The following is a 16,861-nucleotide window of genomic DNA, read 5'->3' on the forward strand; positions in this document are numbered from 1 at the left end:
GGCCCAAACGAAGAGCCCCGCTGGCAAGAAGAGACCTGAACAGAGTCCCGAAGGCCGGAAAGGCCCGAACGGAGAGTTCCCCAGGTGAGAATAGGCCCGAACGGAGAGTCCCGCAGGCCAGAATAGGCCCGAATAGAGGAGCCCTTAGGCAAAAATAGGCCCGAATAGAGACCCGCTCCCAAGAATAGGCCCGAACGGAGACTCCCGCAGGCCAGAAAAGCCCGAACAGAGGGTCTCGAAGGCGAGAATGGGCCCGAACGAGGGTCCCGCAGACCACGATAGGGGCGAACGGAGTGTCTCGCAGGCCAGAATAGGCCCGAACAGAGTCCCGCAGGGAAGTATAGGCCCGAATAGAGTCCCGCAGGGAAGGACAGGCCTGAATAGAGGAGCCCCGCACACACTATCAGGCCTGAATAGCGGATCCCCGCACGCACGAACAGGCCCGAGTAGCAGAGCCCTGCAAGCACGAACAGACCCGAGTAGCGGAGCCCCGCATGCAAGAACAGGCCCAAGTAGTGGAGCCCCGCATGCACCAACAGGCCCGAGTAGCGGAGCCCCGCACGCACAATCAGGCCTGAGTAGCGGAGCTCCGCATGCTAGAACAGGACCGAATATCGGAGCTCCGTAAGCACAAAAGGCTGGAATGGAGCAGCCCCGCACGCAACAGGAGACCCCAAAGGAGACTCCCAGAGGCTAGATTAGGTCCGAACGGAGAGTTTTGCAGGTCAGAATTGTCCCGAACGGAGAGACCCGCAGGCAAGAATAGGCCGGAACGGAGAGTCCCGCAGGCAAGAATAGGCCCGAACGGAGAGATGCGCAGGCGAGAATAGGCCCAAAGGAAAGTCCCGCAGGCGAGAGAATATGCCCAAATTGAGAATACCGCAGGCCAGCATACGCCTGAACGGAGATTCCCGTAGGCAAGCATAGGCCCAAACAGAGTCCCGTAGGCCAGAATAGGCCCAAACGGAGAGTGCTGCAGGCCACAATAGGCCGAAACAGAGATTCCTGCAGGCAAGCATAGGCCCAATCAGAGTCCCGCAGGCCAGAATAGGCCCGAACGGAGTCCCGCAGGCCAGGGTATGCCCGAACGGAGTTTCCCAGAGCAAGAATAGGCCCGAACAGAGTCCCGCAGGCAAGAGTAGGCCCGAGTAGAGCAGCCACGCAGGCAAGATGAGGCACGAACAGAGTCCCACTGGCAAGAGTAGCCCTGAACGGAGAACCCACAGGCAAGAATAGGCTCAAACGGAGAGTCCCGCAGGCAAGAATAGGCCCGAACAGAATCCCAGAGGCAAGAATAGAGGAGCCCCGTAGGCAAGAGTAGGCCCGACTAAAGTCCCGCTCCAGAGAATAGGCCCGAACGGAGAGTCCCGTAGGCGAAAAAGGCCTGAACAGAGAGCCCCGCAGGCAGGCATGGGCCCGAACAGAGTCCCACAGGCCAGAATAGTCCCGAACAGAGATTCCCGGAGCAAGAATAGCCCCGAACAGAATTCCGCAGGCCAGAATAGGCCAGAACGGGGATTTCCGAAAGCAACCAAAGGCCCGAACAGAGTCCCGCAGGCCAGCATACGCCTGAACGGAGATTGCCAAAGGGAAGCCTAGGCCCGAACGAAGAGTCCCGCAGGCCAGAATAGGCCCGAACGGAGATTGTCGGAGGCAAGAATAGGCCCCAATAGAGTCCCACAGGCAAAAATAGGCCCAAGTAGAGGAGCCGTGCGGGCAAGAAGAGCCCCGAACAGAGTCCCGCAGGCAAGGATACGCCCAAACGGAGAGTCCCGCAGGCAAGAATAGGCCCGAATGGAGAGACCCGCAGGCCAGCATACGCCTGAACGGAGATTCCCGTAGGCAAGCATAGGCCCAAACAGAGTCCTGCAGGCCAGAATAGGCCAGAACAGAGATTCCTGCAGGCAAGCATAGGCCCGAACAGAGTCCCGCAAGCCAGGGTACGCCCGACCGGCGATTCCCGGAGCAAGAATAGGCCCGAACAGAGTCCCGCAGGCCAGAATAGGCCTGAACGGAGAGTCCCGCAGGCCAGAGTAGGGCGGAACAGAGATTCCTGCAGGCAAGCATAGGCCCGAACAGAGTCCCGCAGGCCCGAACAGGCCAGAACGGAGATTCCCGGAGGCAAGAATAGGCAAGAATAGAGGAGGCCCGGAGGCAAGAATAGGCCCGAGTAAAGTCCCGCTCCAGAGAATAGGCCCGAACGGAGAGTCCCGCAGGCCAGAATGGCCCGAACGGAGAGTCCCGCAGGCCAACATAGGCCCGAACGGTCATTCCCGCAGGCAAGCATAGGCCCGAACAGAGTCCAGCAAGCCAGCATAGGCCCGAACGGAGATTCCCGGACCAAGAATAGACCCGAACGGTGTCCCGAAGGCAAAATGAGGCCCGAGTAGAGGAGCCGTGCAGGCAAGAAGACGCCCGAACCCTGTCCGACAAGCAAGAGTAAGCCCGAACGCAGAATCCTGCAGGCAAGATTAGGCTCGAACGGAGAGTCCCGCAGGCCAGAAACGACCGAACGGAGGGTCCCGCGGGCGAGAATAGGCCCGAAGAGATGTCCTGCAGGCGAGAATACGCCCAAACTGAGAATCCCACAGGTCAGCATAACCCTGAAAGGAGATTCCCGCAGGCAAGCATAGGCCCGAACAGAGTCCCACAAGCCAGAATAGGACCGAACGGAGTTTTCCGGGGGCAACAATAGGCCTGGACAGAGTCCTGCAGGCAAAAATAGGCCCGAGTAGAGGGGCTGTGCAGGCAAGAAGAGGCCCGAACAGAGTTCTGCAGGCAAGAATAGGCCCAAACGAAGAGCCCCGCTGGCAAGAAGAGACCCGAACAGAGTCCCGAAGGTCAGAACGGCCCGAACGGTCAGTCCCGCAGGGCAACATAGGCCCGAACGGTCATTCCCGCAGGCAAGCATAGGCCCGAACAGAGTCCAGCAGGCGAGCATAGGCCCGAACGGAGATTCCCGGACCAAGAATAGACCCGAACGGTGTCCCGAAGGCAAAATGAGGCCCGAGTAGAGGAGCCGTGCAGGCAACAAGACGCCCGAACACTGTCCGGCAAGCAAGAGTAAGCCCGAACGCAGAATCCTGCAGGCAAGATTAGGCCCGAACGGAGAGTCCCGCAGGCCAGAAACGACCGAACGGAGGGTCCCGCGGGCGAGAATAGGCCCGAAGAGATGTCCTGCAGGCGAGAATACGCCCAAACTGAGAATCCCACAGGTCAGCATAACCCTGAAAGGAGATTCCCGCAGGCAAGCATAGGCCCGAACAGAGTCCCACAAGCCAGAATAGGACCGAACGGAGTTTTCCGGGGGCAACAATAGGCCTGGACAGAGTCCCGCAGGCAAAAAGAGGCCCGAGTAGAGGGGCTGTGCAGGCAAGAAGAGGCCCGAACAGAGTCCTGCAGGCAAGAATAGGCCCAAACGAAGAGCCCCGCTGGCAAGAAGAGACCCGAACAGAGTCCCGAAGGCCAGAAAGGCCCGAACGGAGAGTTCCCCAGGTGAGAATAGGCCCGAACGGAGAGTCCCGCAGGCCAGAATAGGCCCGAATAGAGGAGCCCTTAGGCAAAAATAGGCCCGAATAGAGACCCGCTCCCAAGAATAGGCCCGAACGGAGAGTCCCGCAGGCCAGAAAAGCCCGAACAGAGGGTCTCGAAGGTGAGAATGGGCCCGAACGAGGGTCCCGCAGACCACAATACGGGCGAACCGAGGGTCTCGCAGGCCAGAATAGGCCCGAACAGAGTCCCGCAGGGAAGTATAGGCCCGAATAGAGTCCCGCAGGGAAGGACAGGCCTGAATAGAGGAGCCCCGCACACACTATCAGGCCTGAATAGCGGATCCCCGCACGCACGAACGGCCCGAGTAGCAGAGCCCTGCAAGCACGAACAGACCCGAGTAGCGGAGCCCCGCATGCAAGAACAGGCCCAAGTAGCGGAGCCCCGCACGCACAATCAGGCCTGAGTAGCGGAGCTCCGCATGCTAGAACAGGACCGAATATCGGAGCTCCGTAAGCACAAAAGGCTGGAATGGAGCAGCCCCGCACGCAACAGGAGACCCCAAAGGAGACTCCCAGAGGCTAGATTAGGTCCAAACGGAGAGTTTTGCAGGTCAGAATTGTCCCGAACGGAGAGACCCGCAGGCAAGAATAGGCCGGAACGGAGAGTCCCGCAGGCAAGAATAGGCCCGAACGGAGAGATGCGCAGGCGAGAATAGGCCCAAAGGAAAGTCCCGGAGGCGAGAGAATATGCCCAAATTGAGAACACCGCAGGCCAGCATACGCCTGAACGGAGATTCCCGTAGGCAAGCATAGGCCCAAACAGAGTCCCGTAGGCCAGAATAGGCCCAAACGGAGAGTGCTGCAGGCCACAATAGGCCGGAACAGAGATTCCTGCAGGCAAGCATAGGCCCAAACAGAGTCCCGCAGGCCAGAATAGGCCCGAACGGAGTCCCGCAGGCCAGGGTATGCCCGAACGGAGATTCCCAGAGCAAGGATAGGCCCGAACAGAGTCCCGCAGGCAAGAGTAGGCCCGAGTAGAGCAGCCATGCAGGCAAGATGAGGCACGAACAGAGTCCCGCTGGCAAGAGTAGCCCTGAACGGAGAACCCACAGGCAAGAATAGGCTCAAACGGAGAGTCCCGCAGACAAGAATAGGCCCGAACAGAATCCCAGAGGCAAGAATAGAGGAGCCCCGTAGGCAAGAGTAGGCCCGACTAAAGTCCCGCTCCAGAGAATAGGCCCGAACGGAGAGTCCCGTAGGCGAAAAAGGCCTGAACAGAGAGCCCCGCAGGCAGGCATGGGCCCGAACAGAGTCCCACAGGCCAGAATAGTCCCGAACAGAGATTCCCGGAGCAAGAATAGCCCCGAACAGAATTCCGCAGGCCAGAATAGGCCAGAACGGGGATTTCCGAAAGCAACCAAAGGCCCGAACAGAGTCCCGCAGGCCAGCATACGCCTGAACGGAGATCGCCAAAGGGAAGCCTAGGCCCGAACGAAGAGTCCCGCAGGCCAGAATAGGCCCGAACGGAGATTGTCGGAGGCAAGAATAGGCCCCAATAGAGTCCCACAGGCAAAAATAGGCCCGAGTAGAGGAGCCGTGCGGGCAAGAAGAGGCCCGAACAGAGTCCCGCAGGCAAGGATACGCCCAAACGGAGAGTCCCGCAGGCAAGAATAGGCACGAACGGAGAGACCCGCAGGCCAGCATACGCCTGAACGGAGATTCCCGTAGGCAAGCATAGGCCCAAACAGAGTCCTGCAGGCCAGAATAGGCCCGAACGGAGAGTCCTGCAGGCCAGAATAGGCCAGAACAGAGATTCCTGCAGGCAAGCATAGGCCCGAACAGAGTCCCGCAGGCCCGAACAGGCCAGAACGGAGATTCCCGGAGGCAAGAATAGGCAAGAATAGAGGAGGCCCGGAGGCAAGAATAGGCCCGAGTAAAGTCCCGCTCCAGAGAATAGGCCCGAACGGAGAGTCCCGCAGGCCAGAATGGCCTGATCGGAGAGTCCCGCAGGCCAACATAGGAACGAACGGTCATTCCCGCAGGCAAGCATAGGCCCGAACAGAGTCCAGCAGGCCAGCATAGGCCCGAACGGAGATTCCCGGACCAAGAATAGACCCGAACGGTGTCCCGAAGGCAAAATGAGGCCCGAGTAGAGGAGCCGTGCAGGCAAGAAGAGGCCCGAACCCTGTCCGGCAAGCAAGAGTAAGCCCGAACGCAGAATCCTGCAGGCAAGATTAGGCTCGAACGGAGAGTCCCGCAGGCCAGAAACGACCGAACGGAGGGTCCCGCGGGCGAGAATAGGCCCGAAGAGATGTCCTGCAGGCGAGAATACGCCCAAACTGAGAATCCCACAGGTCAGCATAACCCTGAAAGGAGATTCCCGCAGGCAAGCATAGGCCCGAACAGAGTCCCACAAGCCAGAATAGGACCGAACGGAGTTTTCCGGGGGCAACAATAGGCCTGGACAGAGTCCCGCAGGCAAAAAGAGGCCCGAGTAGAGGGGCTGTGCAGGCAAGAAGAGGCCCGAACAGAGTTCTGCAGGCAAGAATAGGCCCAAACGAAGAGCCCCGCTGGCAAGAAGAGACCCGAACAGAGTCCCGAAGGCCAGAAAGGCCCGAACGGAGAGTTCCCCAGGTGAGAATAGGCCCGAACGGAGAGTCCCGCAGGCCAGAATAGGCCCGAATAGAGGAGCCCTTAGGCAAAAATAGGCCCGAATAGAGACCCGCTCACAAGAATAGGCCCGAACGGAGAGTCCCGCAGGCCAGAAAAGCCCGAACAGAGGGTCTCGAAGGCGAGAATGGGCCCGAACGAGGGTCCCGCAGACCACAATACGGGCGAACCGAGGGTCTCGCAGGCCAGAATAGGCCCGAACAGAGTCCCGCAGGGAAGTATAGGCCCGAATAGAGTCCCGCAGGGAAGGACAGGCCTGAATAGAGGAGCCCCGCACACACTATCAGGCCTGAATAGCGGAGCCCCGCACGCACGAACAGGCCCGAGTAGCAGAGCCCTGCAAGCACGAACAGACCCGAGTAGCGGAGCCCCGCATGCAAGAACAGGCCCAAGTAGTGGAGCCCCGCATGCACCAACAGGCCCGAGTAGCGGAGCCCCGCACGCACAATCAGGCCTGAGTAGCGGAGCTCCGCATGCTAGAACAGGACCGAATATCGGAGCTCCGTAAGCACAAAAGGCTGGAATGGAGCAGCCCCGCACGCAACAGGAGACCCCAAAGGAGACTCCCAGAGGCTAGATTAGGTCCGAACGGAGAGTTTTGCAGGTCAGAATTGTCCCGAACGGAGAGACCCGCAGGCAAGAATAGGCCGGAACGGAGAGTCCCGCAGGCAAGAATAGGCCCGAACGGAGAGATGCGCAGGCGAGAATAGGCCCAAAGGAAAGTCCCGGAGGCGAGAGAATATGCCCAAATTGAGAATACCGCAGGCCAGCATACGCCTGAACGGAGATTCCCGTAGGCAAGCATAGGCCCAAACAGAGTCCCGTAGGCCAGAATAGGCCCAAACGGAGAGTGCTGCAGGCCACAATAGGCCGGAACAGAGATTCCTGCAGGCAAGCATAGGCCCAAACAGAGTCCCGCAGGCCAGAATAGGCCCGAACGGAGTCCCGCAGGCCAGGGTATGCCCGAACGGAGATTCCCAGAGCAAGGATAGGCCCGAACAGAGTCCCGCAGGCAAGAGTAGGCCCGAGTAGAGCAGCCATGCAGGCAAGATGAGGCACGAACAGAGTCCCGCTGGCAAGAGTAGCCCTGAACGGAGAACCCACAGGCAAGAATAGGCTCAAACGGAGAGTCCCGCAGACAAGAATAGGCCCGAACGGAGAGTTGCGCAGGCGAGAATAGGCCCAAAGGAAAGTCCCGCAGGCGAGAGAATATGCCCAATTTGAGAATACCGCAGGCCAGCATACGCCTGAACGGAGATTCCCGTAGGCAAGCATAGGCCCAAACAGAGTCCCGCAGGCCAGAACAGGCCCGAACGGGGAGTCCTGCAGGCCACAATAGGCCGGAACAGAGATTCCTGCAGGCAAGCATAGGCCCAAACAGAGTCCGGCAGGCCAGAATAGGCCCGAACGGAGTCCCGCAGGCCAGGGTATGCCCGAACGGAGATTCCCGGAGCAAGGATAGGCCCGAACAGAGTCCCGCAGGCAAGAATAGGCCCGAGTAGAGCAGCCATGCAGGCAAGATGAGGCACGAACAGAGTCCCGCTGGCAAGAGTAGCCCTGAATGGAGAACCCACAGGCAAGAATAGGCTCAAACGGAGAGTCCCGCAGACAAGAATAGGCCCGAACAGAATCCCAGAGGCAAGAATTGAGGAGCCCCGTAGGCAAGAGTAGGCCCGACTAAAGGCCCGCTCCAGAGAATAGGCCCGAACAGAGAGTCCCGTAGGCGAAAAAGGCCTGAACAGAGAGCCCCGCAGGCAGGCATGGGCCCGAACAGAGTCCCACAGGCCAGAATAGTCCCGAACAGAGATTCCCGGAGCAAGAATAGCCCCGAACAGAATTCCGCAGGCCAGCATACGCCTGAACGGAGATTGCCGAAGGGAAGCCTAGGCCCGAACGAAGAGTCCCGCAGGCCAGAATGGGCCCGAACGGAGATTGTCGGAGGCAAGAATAGGCCCCAATAGAGTCCCACAGGCAAAAATAGGCCCGAGTAGAGGAGCCGTGCAGGCAAGAAGAGGCCCGAACAGAGTCCCGCAGGCAAGGATACGCCCAAACGGAGAGTCCCGCAGGCAAGAATGGGCCCGAACGGAGAGACCCGCAGGCCAGCATACGCCTGAACGGAGATTCCCGCAGGCAAGCATAGGCCCAAACAGAGTCCTGCAGGCCAGAATAGGCCCGAACGGAGACTCCTGCAGGCCAGAATAGGTCAGAACACAGATTCCTGCAGGCAAGCATAGGCCCGAACAGAGTCCCGCAAGCCAGGGTACGCCCGAACGGAGATTCCCGGAGCAGGAATAGGCCCGAAAAGAGTCCCGCAGGCCAGAATAGGCCCAAACGGAGAGTCCCGCAGGCCAGAGTAGGGCGGAACAGAGATTCCTGCAGGCAAGCATAGGCCCGAACAGAGTCCCACAGGCCCGAACAGGCCAGAACGGAGATTCCCGGAGGCAAGAATAGGCAAGAATAGAGGAGCCCCGGAGGAGAGAATAGGCCCGAGTAAAGTCCCGCTCCAGAGAATAGGCCCGAACTGAGAGTCCCTCAGGCCAGAATGGCCCTAACGGAGAGTCCCGCAGGCCAACATAGGCCCGAACGGTCATTCCCGCAGGCAAGCATAGGCCCGAACAGAGTCCAGCAGGCCAGCATAGGCCCGAACGGAGATTCCCGGACCAAGAATAGACCCGAACGGTGTCCCGAAGGCAAAATGAGGCCCAAGTACTGGAGCCGTGCAGGCAAGAAGACTCCCGAACACTGTCCGGCAAGCAAGAATAAGCCCGAACGCAGAATCCTTCAGGCAAGAACGAGCCTGAACAGAGTCCCACTGGCAAGAATAAGCACGAATAGAAGAGGCCCCTAGGCAAGAATAGGCCCGAATAGAGTCCCGATCCCAAGATTAGGCCCGAACGGAGAGTCCCGCAGGCCAGAAACGACCGAACGGAGGGTCCCGAGGGCGAGAATAGGCGCGAAGAGATGTCCTGCAGGCGAGAATACGCCCAAACTGAGAATCCCACAGGTCAGCATAACCCTGAAAGGGGATTCCCGCAGGCAAGCATAGGCCCAAACAGAGTCCCACAAGCCAGAATAGGACTGAACGGAGTTTTCCAGGGGCAACAATAGGCCTGGACAGAGTCCCGCAGGCAAAAAGAGGCCCGAGTAGAGGGGCTGTGCAGGCAAGAAGAGTCCTGAACAGAGTCCTGCAGGCAAGAATAGGCCCAAACGAAGAGCCCCGCTGGCAAGAAGAGACCAGAACAGAGTCCCAAAGGCCAGAAAGGCCCGAACGGAGAGTTCCCCAGGTGAGAATAGGCCCGAACGGAGAGTCCCGCAGGCCACAATAGGCCCGAATAGAGGAGCCCTTAGGCAAAAATAGGCCCGAATAGAGACCCGCTCACAAGAATAGGCCCGAACGGAGAGTCCCGTAGGCGAAAAAGGCCTGAACAGAGAGCCCCGCAGGCAGGCATGGGCCCGAACAGAGTCCCACAGGCCAGAATAGTCCCGAGCAGAGATTCGCGGAGCAAGAATAGCCCCGAACAGAATTCCGCAGGCCAGAATAGGCCAGAACGGGGATTTCCGAAAGCAACCAAAGGCCCGAACAGAGTCCCGCAGGCCAGCATACGCCTGAACGGAGATTGCCAAAGGGAAGCCTAGGCCCGAACGAAGAGTCCCGCAGGCCAGAATAGGCCCGAACGGAGATTGTCGGAGGCAAGAATAGGCCCCAATAGAGTCCCACAGGCAAAAATAGGCCCGAGTAGAGGAGCCGTGCGGGCAAGAAGAGGCCCGAACAGAGTCCCGCAGGCAAGGATACGCCCAAACGGAGAGTCCCGCAGGCAAGAATAGGCACGAACGGAGAGACCCGCAGGCCAGCATACGCCTGAACGGAGATTCCCGTAGGCAAGCATAGGCCCAAACAGAGTCCTGCAGGCCAGAATAGGCCCGAACGGAGAGTCCTGCAGGCCAGAATAGGCCAGAACAGAGATTCCTGCAGGCAAGCATAGGCCCGAACAGAGTCCCGCAAGGCAGGGTACGCCCGACCGGCGATTCCCGGAGCAAGAATAGGCCCGAACAGAGTCCCGCAGGCCAGAATAGGCCTGAACGGAGAGTCCCGCAGGCCAGAGTAGGGCGGAACAGAGATTCCTGCAGGCAAGCATAGGCCCGAACAGAGTCCCGCAGGCCCGAACAGGCCAGAACGGAGATTCCCGGAGGCAAGAATAGGCAAGAAAAGAGGAGGCCCGGAGGCAAGAATAGGCCCGAGTAAAGTCCCGCTCCAGAGAATAGTCCCGAACGGAGAGTCTCGCAGGCCAGAAAAGGCCCGAACAGAATCCCGCAGGGAAGTATAGGCCCGAATAGAGTCCCGCAGGGAAGGACAGGCCTGAATAGAGGAGCCCCGCACACACTATCAGGCCTGAATAGCGGAGCCCCGCACGCACGAACAGGCCCGAGTAGCAGAGCCCTGCAAGCACGAACAGACCCGAGTAGCGGAGCCCCGCATGCACGAACAGGCCCAAGTAGTGGAGCCCCGCATGCACCAACAGGCCCGAGTAGCAGAGCCCCGCACGCACAATCAGGCCTGAGTAGCGGAGCTCCGCATGCTAGAACAGGACCGAATATCGGAGCTCCGTAAGCACAAAAGGCTGGAATAGAGCAGCCCCGCACGCAACAGGAGACCCCAAAGGAGACTCCCAGAGGCTAGATTAGGTCCGAACGGAGAGTTTTGCAGGTCAGAATTGTCCCGAACGGAGAGACCCGCAGGCAAGAATAGGCCGGAACGGAGAGTCCCGCAGGCAAGAATAGGCCCGAACGGAGAGTTGCGCAGGCGAGAATAGGCCCAAAGGAAAGTCCCGCAGGCGAGAGAATATGCCCAATTTGAGAATACCGCAGGCCAGCATACGCCTGAACGGAGATTCCCGTAGGCAAGCATAGGCCCAAACAGAGTCCCGCAGGCCAGAACAGGCCCGAACGGGGAGTCCTGCAGGCCACAATAGGCCGGAACAGAGATTCCTGCAGGCAAGCATAGGCCCAAACAGAGTCCGGCAGGCCAGAATAGGCCCGAACGGAGTCCCGCAGGCCAGGGTATGCCCGAACGGAGATTCCCGGAGCAAGGATAGGCCCGAACAGAGTCCCGCAGGCAAGAATAGGCCCGAGTAGAGCAGCCATGCAGGCAAGATGGGGCACGAACAGAGTCCCGCTGGCAAGAGTAGCCCTGAATGGAGAACCCACAGGCAAGAATAGGCTCAAACGGAGAGTCCCGCAGACAAGAATAGGCCCGAACAGAATCCCAGAGGCAAGAATTGAGGAGCCCCGTAGGCAAGAGTAGGCCCGACTAAAGGCCCGCTCCAGAGAATAGGCCCGAACAGAGAGTCCCGTAGGCGAAAAAGGCCTGAACAGAGAGCCCCGCAGGCAGGCATGGGCCCGAACAGAGTCCCACAGGCCAGAATAGTCCCGAACAGAGATTCCCGGAGCAAGAATAGCCCCGAACAGAATTCCGCAGGCCAGCATACGCCTGAACGGAGATTGCCGAAGGGAAGCCTAGGCCCGAACGAAGAGTCCCGCAGGCCAGAATGGGCCCGAACGGAGATTGTCGGAGGCAAGAATAGGCCCCAATAGAGTCCCACAGGCAAAAATAGGCCCGAGTAGAGGAGCCGTGCAGGCAAGAAGAGGCCCGAACAGAGTCCCGCGGGCAAGGATACGCCCAAACGGAGAGTCCCGCAGGCAAGAATGGGCCCGAACGGAGAGACCCGCAGGCCAGCATACGCCTGAACGGAGATTCCCGCAGGCAAGCATAGGCCCAAACAGAGTCCTGCAGGCCAGAATAGGCCCGAACGGAGACTCCTGCAGGCCAGAATAGGTCAGAACACAGATTCCTGCAGGCAAGCATAGGCCCGAACAGAGTCCCGCAAGCCAGGGTACGCCCGAACGGAGATTCCCGGAGCAGGAATAGGCCCGAAAAGAGTCCCGCAGGCCAGAATAGGCCCAAACGGAGAGTCCCGCAGGCCAGAGTAGGGCGGAACAGAGATTCCTGCAGGCAAGCATAGGCCCGAACAGAGTCCCACAGGCCCGAACAGGCCAGAACGGAGATTCTCGGAGGCAAGAATAGGCAAGAATAGAGGAGCCCCGGAGGCAAGAATAGGCCCGAGTAAAGTCCCGCTCCAGAGAATAGGCCCGAACTGAGAGTCCCTCAGGCCAGAATGGCCCTAACGGAGAGTCCCGCAGGCCAACATAGGCCCGAACGGTCATTCCCGCAGGCAAGCATAGGCCCGAACAGAGTCCAGCAGGCCAGCATAGGCCCGAACGGAGATTCCCGGACCAAGAATAGACCCGAACGGTGTCCCGAAGGCAAAATGAGGCCCGAGTAGTGGAGCCGTGCAGGCAAGAAGACGCCCGAACACTGTCCGGCAAGCAAGAATAAGCCCGAACGCAGAATCCTTCAGGCAAGAACGAGCCTGAACAGAGTCCCACTGGCAAGAAGAAGCACGAATAGAAGAGGCCCCTAGGCAAGAATAGGCCCGAGTAGAGTCCCGCTCCCAAGATTAGGCCCGAACGGAGAGTCCCGCAGGCCAGAAACGACCGAACGGAGGGTCCCGAGGGCGAGAATAGGCGCGAAGAGATGTCCTGCAGGCGAGAATACGCCCAAACTGAGAATCCCACAGGTCAGCATAACCCTGAAAGGGGATTCCCGCAGGCAAGCATAGGCCCAAACAGAGTCCCACAAGCCAGAATAGGACCGAACGGAGTTTTCCGGGGGCAACAATAGGCCTGGACAGAGTCCCGCAGGCAAAAAGAGGCCCGAGTAGAGGGGCTGTGCAGGCAAGAAGAGTCCCGAACAGAGTCCTGCAGGCAAGAATAGGCCCAAACGAAGAGCCCCGCTGGCAAGAAGAGACCAGAACAGAGTCCCAAAGGCCAGAAAGGCCCGAACGGAGAGTTCCCCAGGTGAGAATAGGCCCGAACGGAGAGTCCCGCAGGCCACAATAGGCCCGAATAGAGGAGCCCTTAGGCAAAAATAGGCCCGAATAGAGACCCGCTCACAAGAATAGGCCCGAACGGAGAGTCCCGCAGACCAGAAAAGCCCAAACAGAGGGTCTCGAAGGCGAGAATGGGCCCGAACGAGGGTCCCGCAGACCACGATAGGAGCGAACGGAGAGTCTCGCAGGCCAGAAAAGGCCCGAACAGAATCCCGCAGGGAAGTATAGGCCCGAATAGAGTCCCGCAGGGAAGGACAGGCCTGAATAGAGGAGCCCCGCACACACTATCAGGCCTGAATAGCGGAGCCCCGCACGCACGAACAGGCCCGAGTAGCAGAGCCCTGCAAGCACGAACAGACCCGAGTAGCGGAGCCCCGCATGCACGAACAGGCCCAAGTAGTGGAGCCCCGCATGCACCAACAGGCCCGAGTAGCAGAGCCCCGCACGCACAATCAGGCCTGAGTAGCAGAGCTCCACATGCTAGAACAGGACCGAATATCGGAGCTCCGTAAGCACAAAAGGCTGGAATAGAGCAGCCCCGCACGCAACAGGAGACCCCAAAGGGGACTCCCAGAGGCTAGATTAGGTCCGAACGGAGAGTTTTGCAGGTCAGAATTGTCCCGAACGGAGAGACCCGCAGGCAAGCATAGGCCGGAACGGAGAGTCCCGCAGGCAAGAATAGGCCCGAACGGAGAGTTGCGCAGGCGAGAATAGGCCCAAAGGAAAGTCCCGCAGGCGAGAGAATATGCCCAATTTGAGAATACCGCAGGCCAGCATACGCCTGAACGGAGATTCCCGTAGGCAAGCATAGGCCCAAACAGAGTCCCGCAGGCCAGAACAGGCCCGAACGGAGTCCCGCAGGCCAGAACAGGCCCGAACGGAGTCCCGCAGGCCAGGGTATGCCCGAACGGAGATTCCCGGAGCAAGGATAGGCCCGAACAGAGTCCCGCAGGCAAGAATAGGCCCGAGTAGAGCAGCCATGCAGGCAAGATGGGGCACGAACAGAGTCCCGCTGGCAAGAGTAGCCCTGAATGGAGAACCCACAGGCAAGAATAGGCTCAAACGGAGAGTCCCGCAGACAAGAATAGGCCCGAACAGAATCCCAGAGGCAAGAATTGAGGAGCCCCGTAGGCAAGAGTAGGCCCGACTAAAGGCCCGCTCCAGAGAATAGGCCCGAACAGAGAGTCCCGTAGGCGAAAAAGGCCTGAACAGAGAGCCCCGCAGGCAGGCATGGGCCCGAACAGAGTCCCACAGGCCAGAATAGTCCCGAACAGAGATTCCCGGAGCAAGAATAGCCCCGAACAGAATTCCGCAGGCCAGCATACGCCTGAACGGAGATTGCCGAAGGGAAGCCTAGGCCCGAACGAAGAGTCCCGCAGGCCAGAATGGGCCCGAACGGAGATTGTCGGAGGCAAGAATAGGCCCCAATAGAGTCCCACAGGCAAAAATAGGCCCGAGTAGAGGAGCCGTGCAGGCAAGAAGAGGCCCGAACAGAGTCCCGCGGGCAAGGATACGCCCAAACGGAGAGTCCCGCAGGCAAGAATGGGACCGAACGGAGAGACCCGCAGGCCAGCATACGCCTGAACGGAGATTCCCGCAGGCAAGCATAGGCCCAAACAGAGTCCTGCAGGCCAGAATAGGTCAGAACACAGATTCCTGCTGGCAAGCATAGGCCCGAACAGAGTCCCGCAAGCCAGGGTACGCCCGAACGGAGATTCCCGGAGCAGGAATAGGCCCGAAAAGAGTCCCGCAGGCCAGAATAGGCCCAAACGGAGAGACCCGCAGGCCAGAGTAGGGCGGAACAGAGATTCCTGCAGGCAAGCATAGGCCCGAACAGAGTCCCACAGGCCCGAACAGGCCAGAACGGAGATTCCCGGAGGCAAGAATAGGCAAGAATAGAGGAGCCCCGGAGGCAAGAATAGGCCCGAGTAAAGTCCCGCTCCAGAGAATAGGCCCGAACGGAGAGTCCCTCAGGCCAGAATGGCCCTAACGGAGAGTCCCGCAGGCCAACATAGGCCCGAACGGTCATTCCCGCAGGCAAGCATAGGCCCGAACAGAGTCCAGCAGGCCAGCATAGGCCCGAACGGAGATTCCCGGACCAAGAATAGACCCGAACGGTGTCCCGAAGGCAAAATGAGGCCTGAGTAGTGGAGCCGTGCAGGCAAGAAGACGCCCGAACACTGTCCGGCAAGCAAGAATAAGCCCGAACGCAGAATCCTTCAGGCAAGAACGAGCCTGAACAGAGTCCCACTGGCAAGAAGAAGCACGAATAGAAGAGGCCCCTAGGCAAGAATAGGCCCGAGTAGAGTCCCGCTCCCAAGATTAGGCCCGAACGGAGAGTCCCGCAGGCCAGAAACGACCGAACGGAGGGTCCCGAGGGCGAGAATAGGCGCGAAGAGATGTCCTGCAGGCGAGAATACGCCCAAACTGAGAATCCCACAGGTCAGCATAACCCTGAAAGGGGATTCCCGCAGGCAAGCATAGGCCCAAACAGAGTCCCACAAGCCAGAATAGGACCGAACGGAGTTTTCCGGGGGCAACAATAGGCCTGGACAGAGTCCCGCAGGCAAAAAGAGGCCCGAGTAGAGGGGCTGTGCAGGCAAGAAGAGTCCCGAACAGAGTCCTGCAGGCAAGAATAGGCCCAAACGAAGAGCCCCGCTGGCAAGAAGAGACCAGAACAGAGTCCCAAAGGCCAGAAAGGCCCGAACGGAGAGTTCCCCAGGTGAGAATAGGCCCGAACGGAGAGTCCCGCAGGCCACAATAGGCCCGAATAGAGGAGCCCTTAGGCAAAAATAGGCCCGAATAGAGACCCGCTCACAAGAATAGGCCCGAACGGAGAGTCCCGCAGACCAGAAAAGCCCAAACAGAGGGTCTCGAAGGCGAGAATGGGCCCGAACGAGGGTCCCGCAGACCACGATAGGAGCGAACGGAGAGTCTCGCAGGCCAGAAAAGGCCCGAACAGAATCCCGCAGGGAAGTATAGGCCCGAATAGAGTCCCGCAGGGAAGGACAGGCCTGAATAGAGGAGCCCCGCACACACTATCAGGCCTGAATAGCGGAGCCCCGCACGCACGAACAGGCCCGAGTAGCAGAGCCCTGCAAGCACGAACAGACCCGAGTAGCGGAGCCCCGCATGCACGAACAGGCCCAAGTAGTGGAGCCCCGCATGCACCAACAGGCCCGAGTAGCAGAGCCCCGCACGCACAATCAGGCCTGAGTAGCGGAGCTCCGCATGCTAGAACAGGACCGAATATCGGAGCTCCGTAAGCACAAAAGGCTGGAATAGAGCAGCCCCGCACGCAACAGGAGACCCCAAAGGAGACTCCCAGAGGCTAGATTAGGTCCGAACGGAGAGTTTTGCAGGTCAGAATTGTCCCGAACGGAGAGACCCGCAGGCAAGAATAGGCCGGAACGGAGAGTCCCGCAGGCAAGAATAGGCCCGAACGGAGAGTTGCGCAGGCGAGAATAGGCCCAAAGGAAAGTCCCGCAGGCGAGAGAATATGCCCAATTTGAGAATACCGCAGGCCAGCATACGCCTGAACGGAGATTCCCGTAGGCAAGCATAGGCCCAAACAGAGTCCCGCAGGCCAGAACAGGCCCGAACGGGGAGTCCTGCAGGCCACAATAGGCCGGAACAGAGATTCCTGCAGGCAAGCATAGGCCCAAACAGAGTCCGGCAGGCCAGAATAGGCCCGAACGGAGTCCCGCAGGCCAGGGTATGCCCGAACGGAGATTCCCGGAGCAAGGATAGGCC

Source organism: Loxodonta africana, assembly GCF_030014295.1.
Source record: "Loxodonta africana isolate mLoxAfr1 chromosome 22 unlocalized genomic scaffold, mLoxAfr1.hap2 SUPER_22_unloc_1, whole genome shotgun sequence".
In the NCBI taxonomy this organism is placed as follows: domain Eukaryota; kingdom Metazoa; phylum Chordata; class Mammalia; order Proboscidea; family Elephantidae; genus Loxodonta; species Loxodonta africana.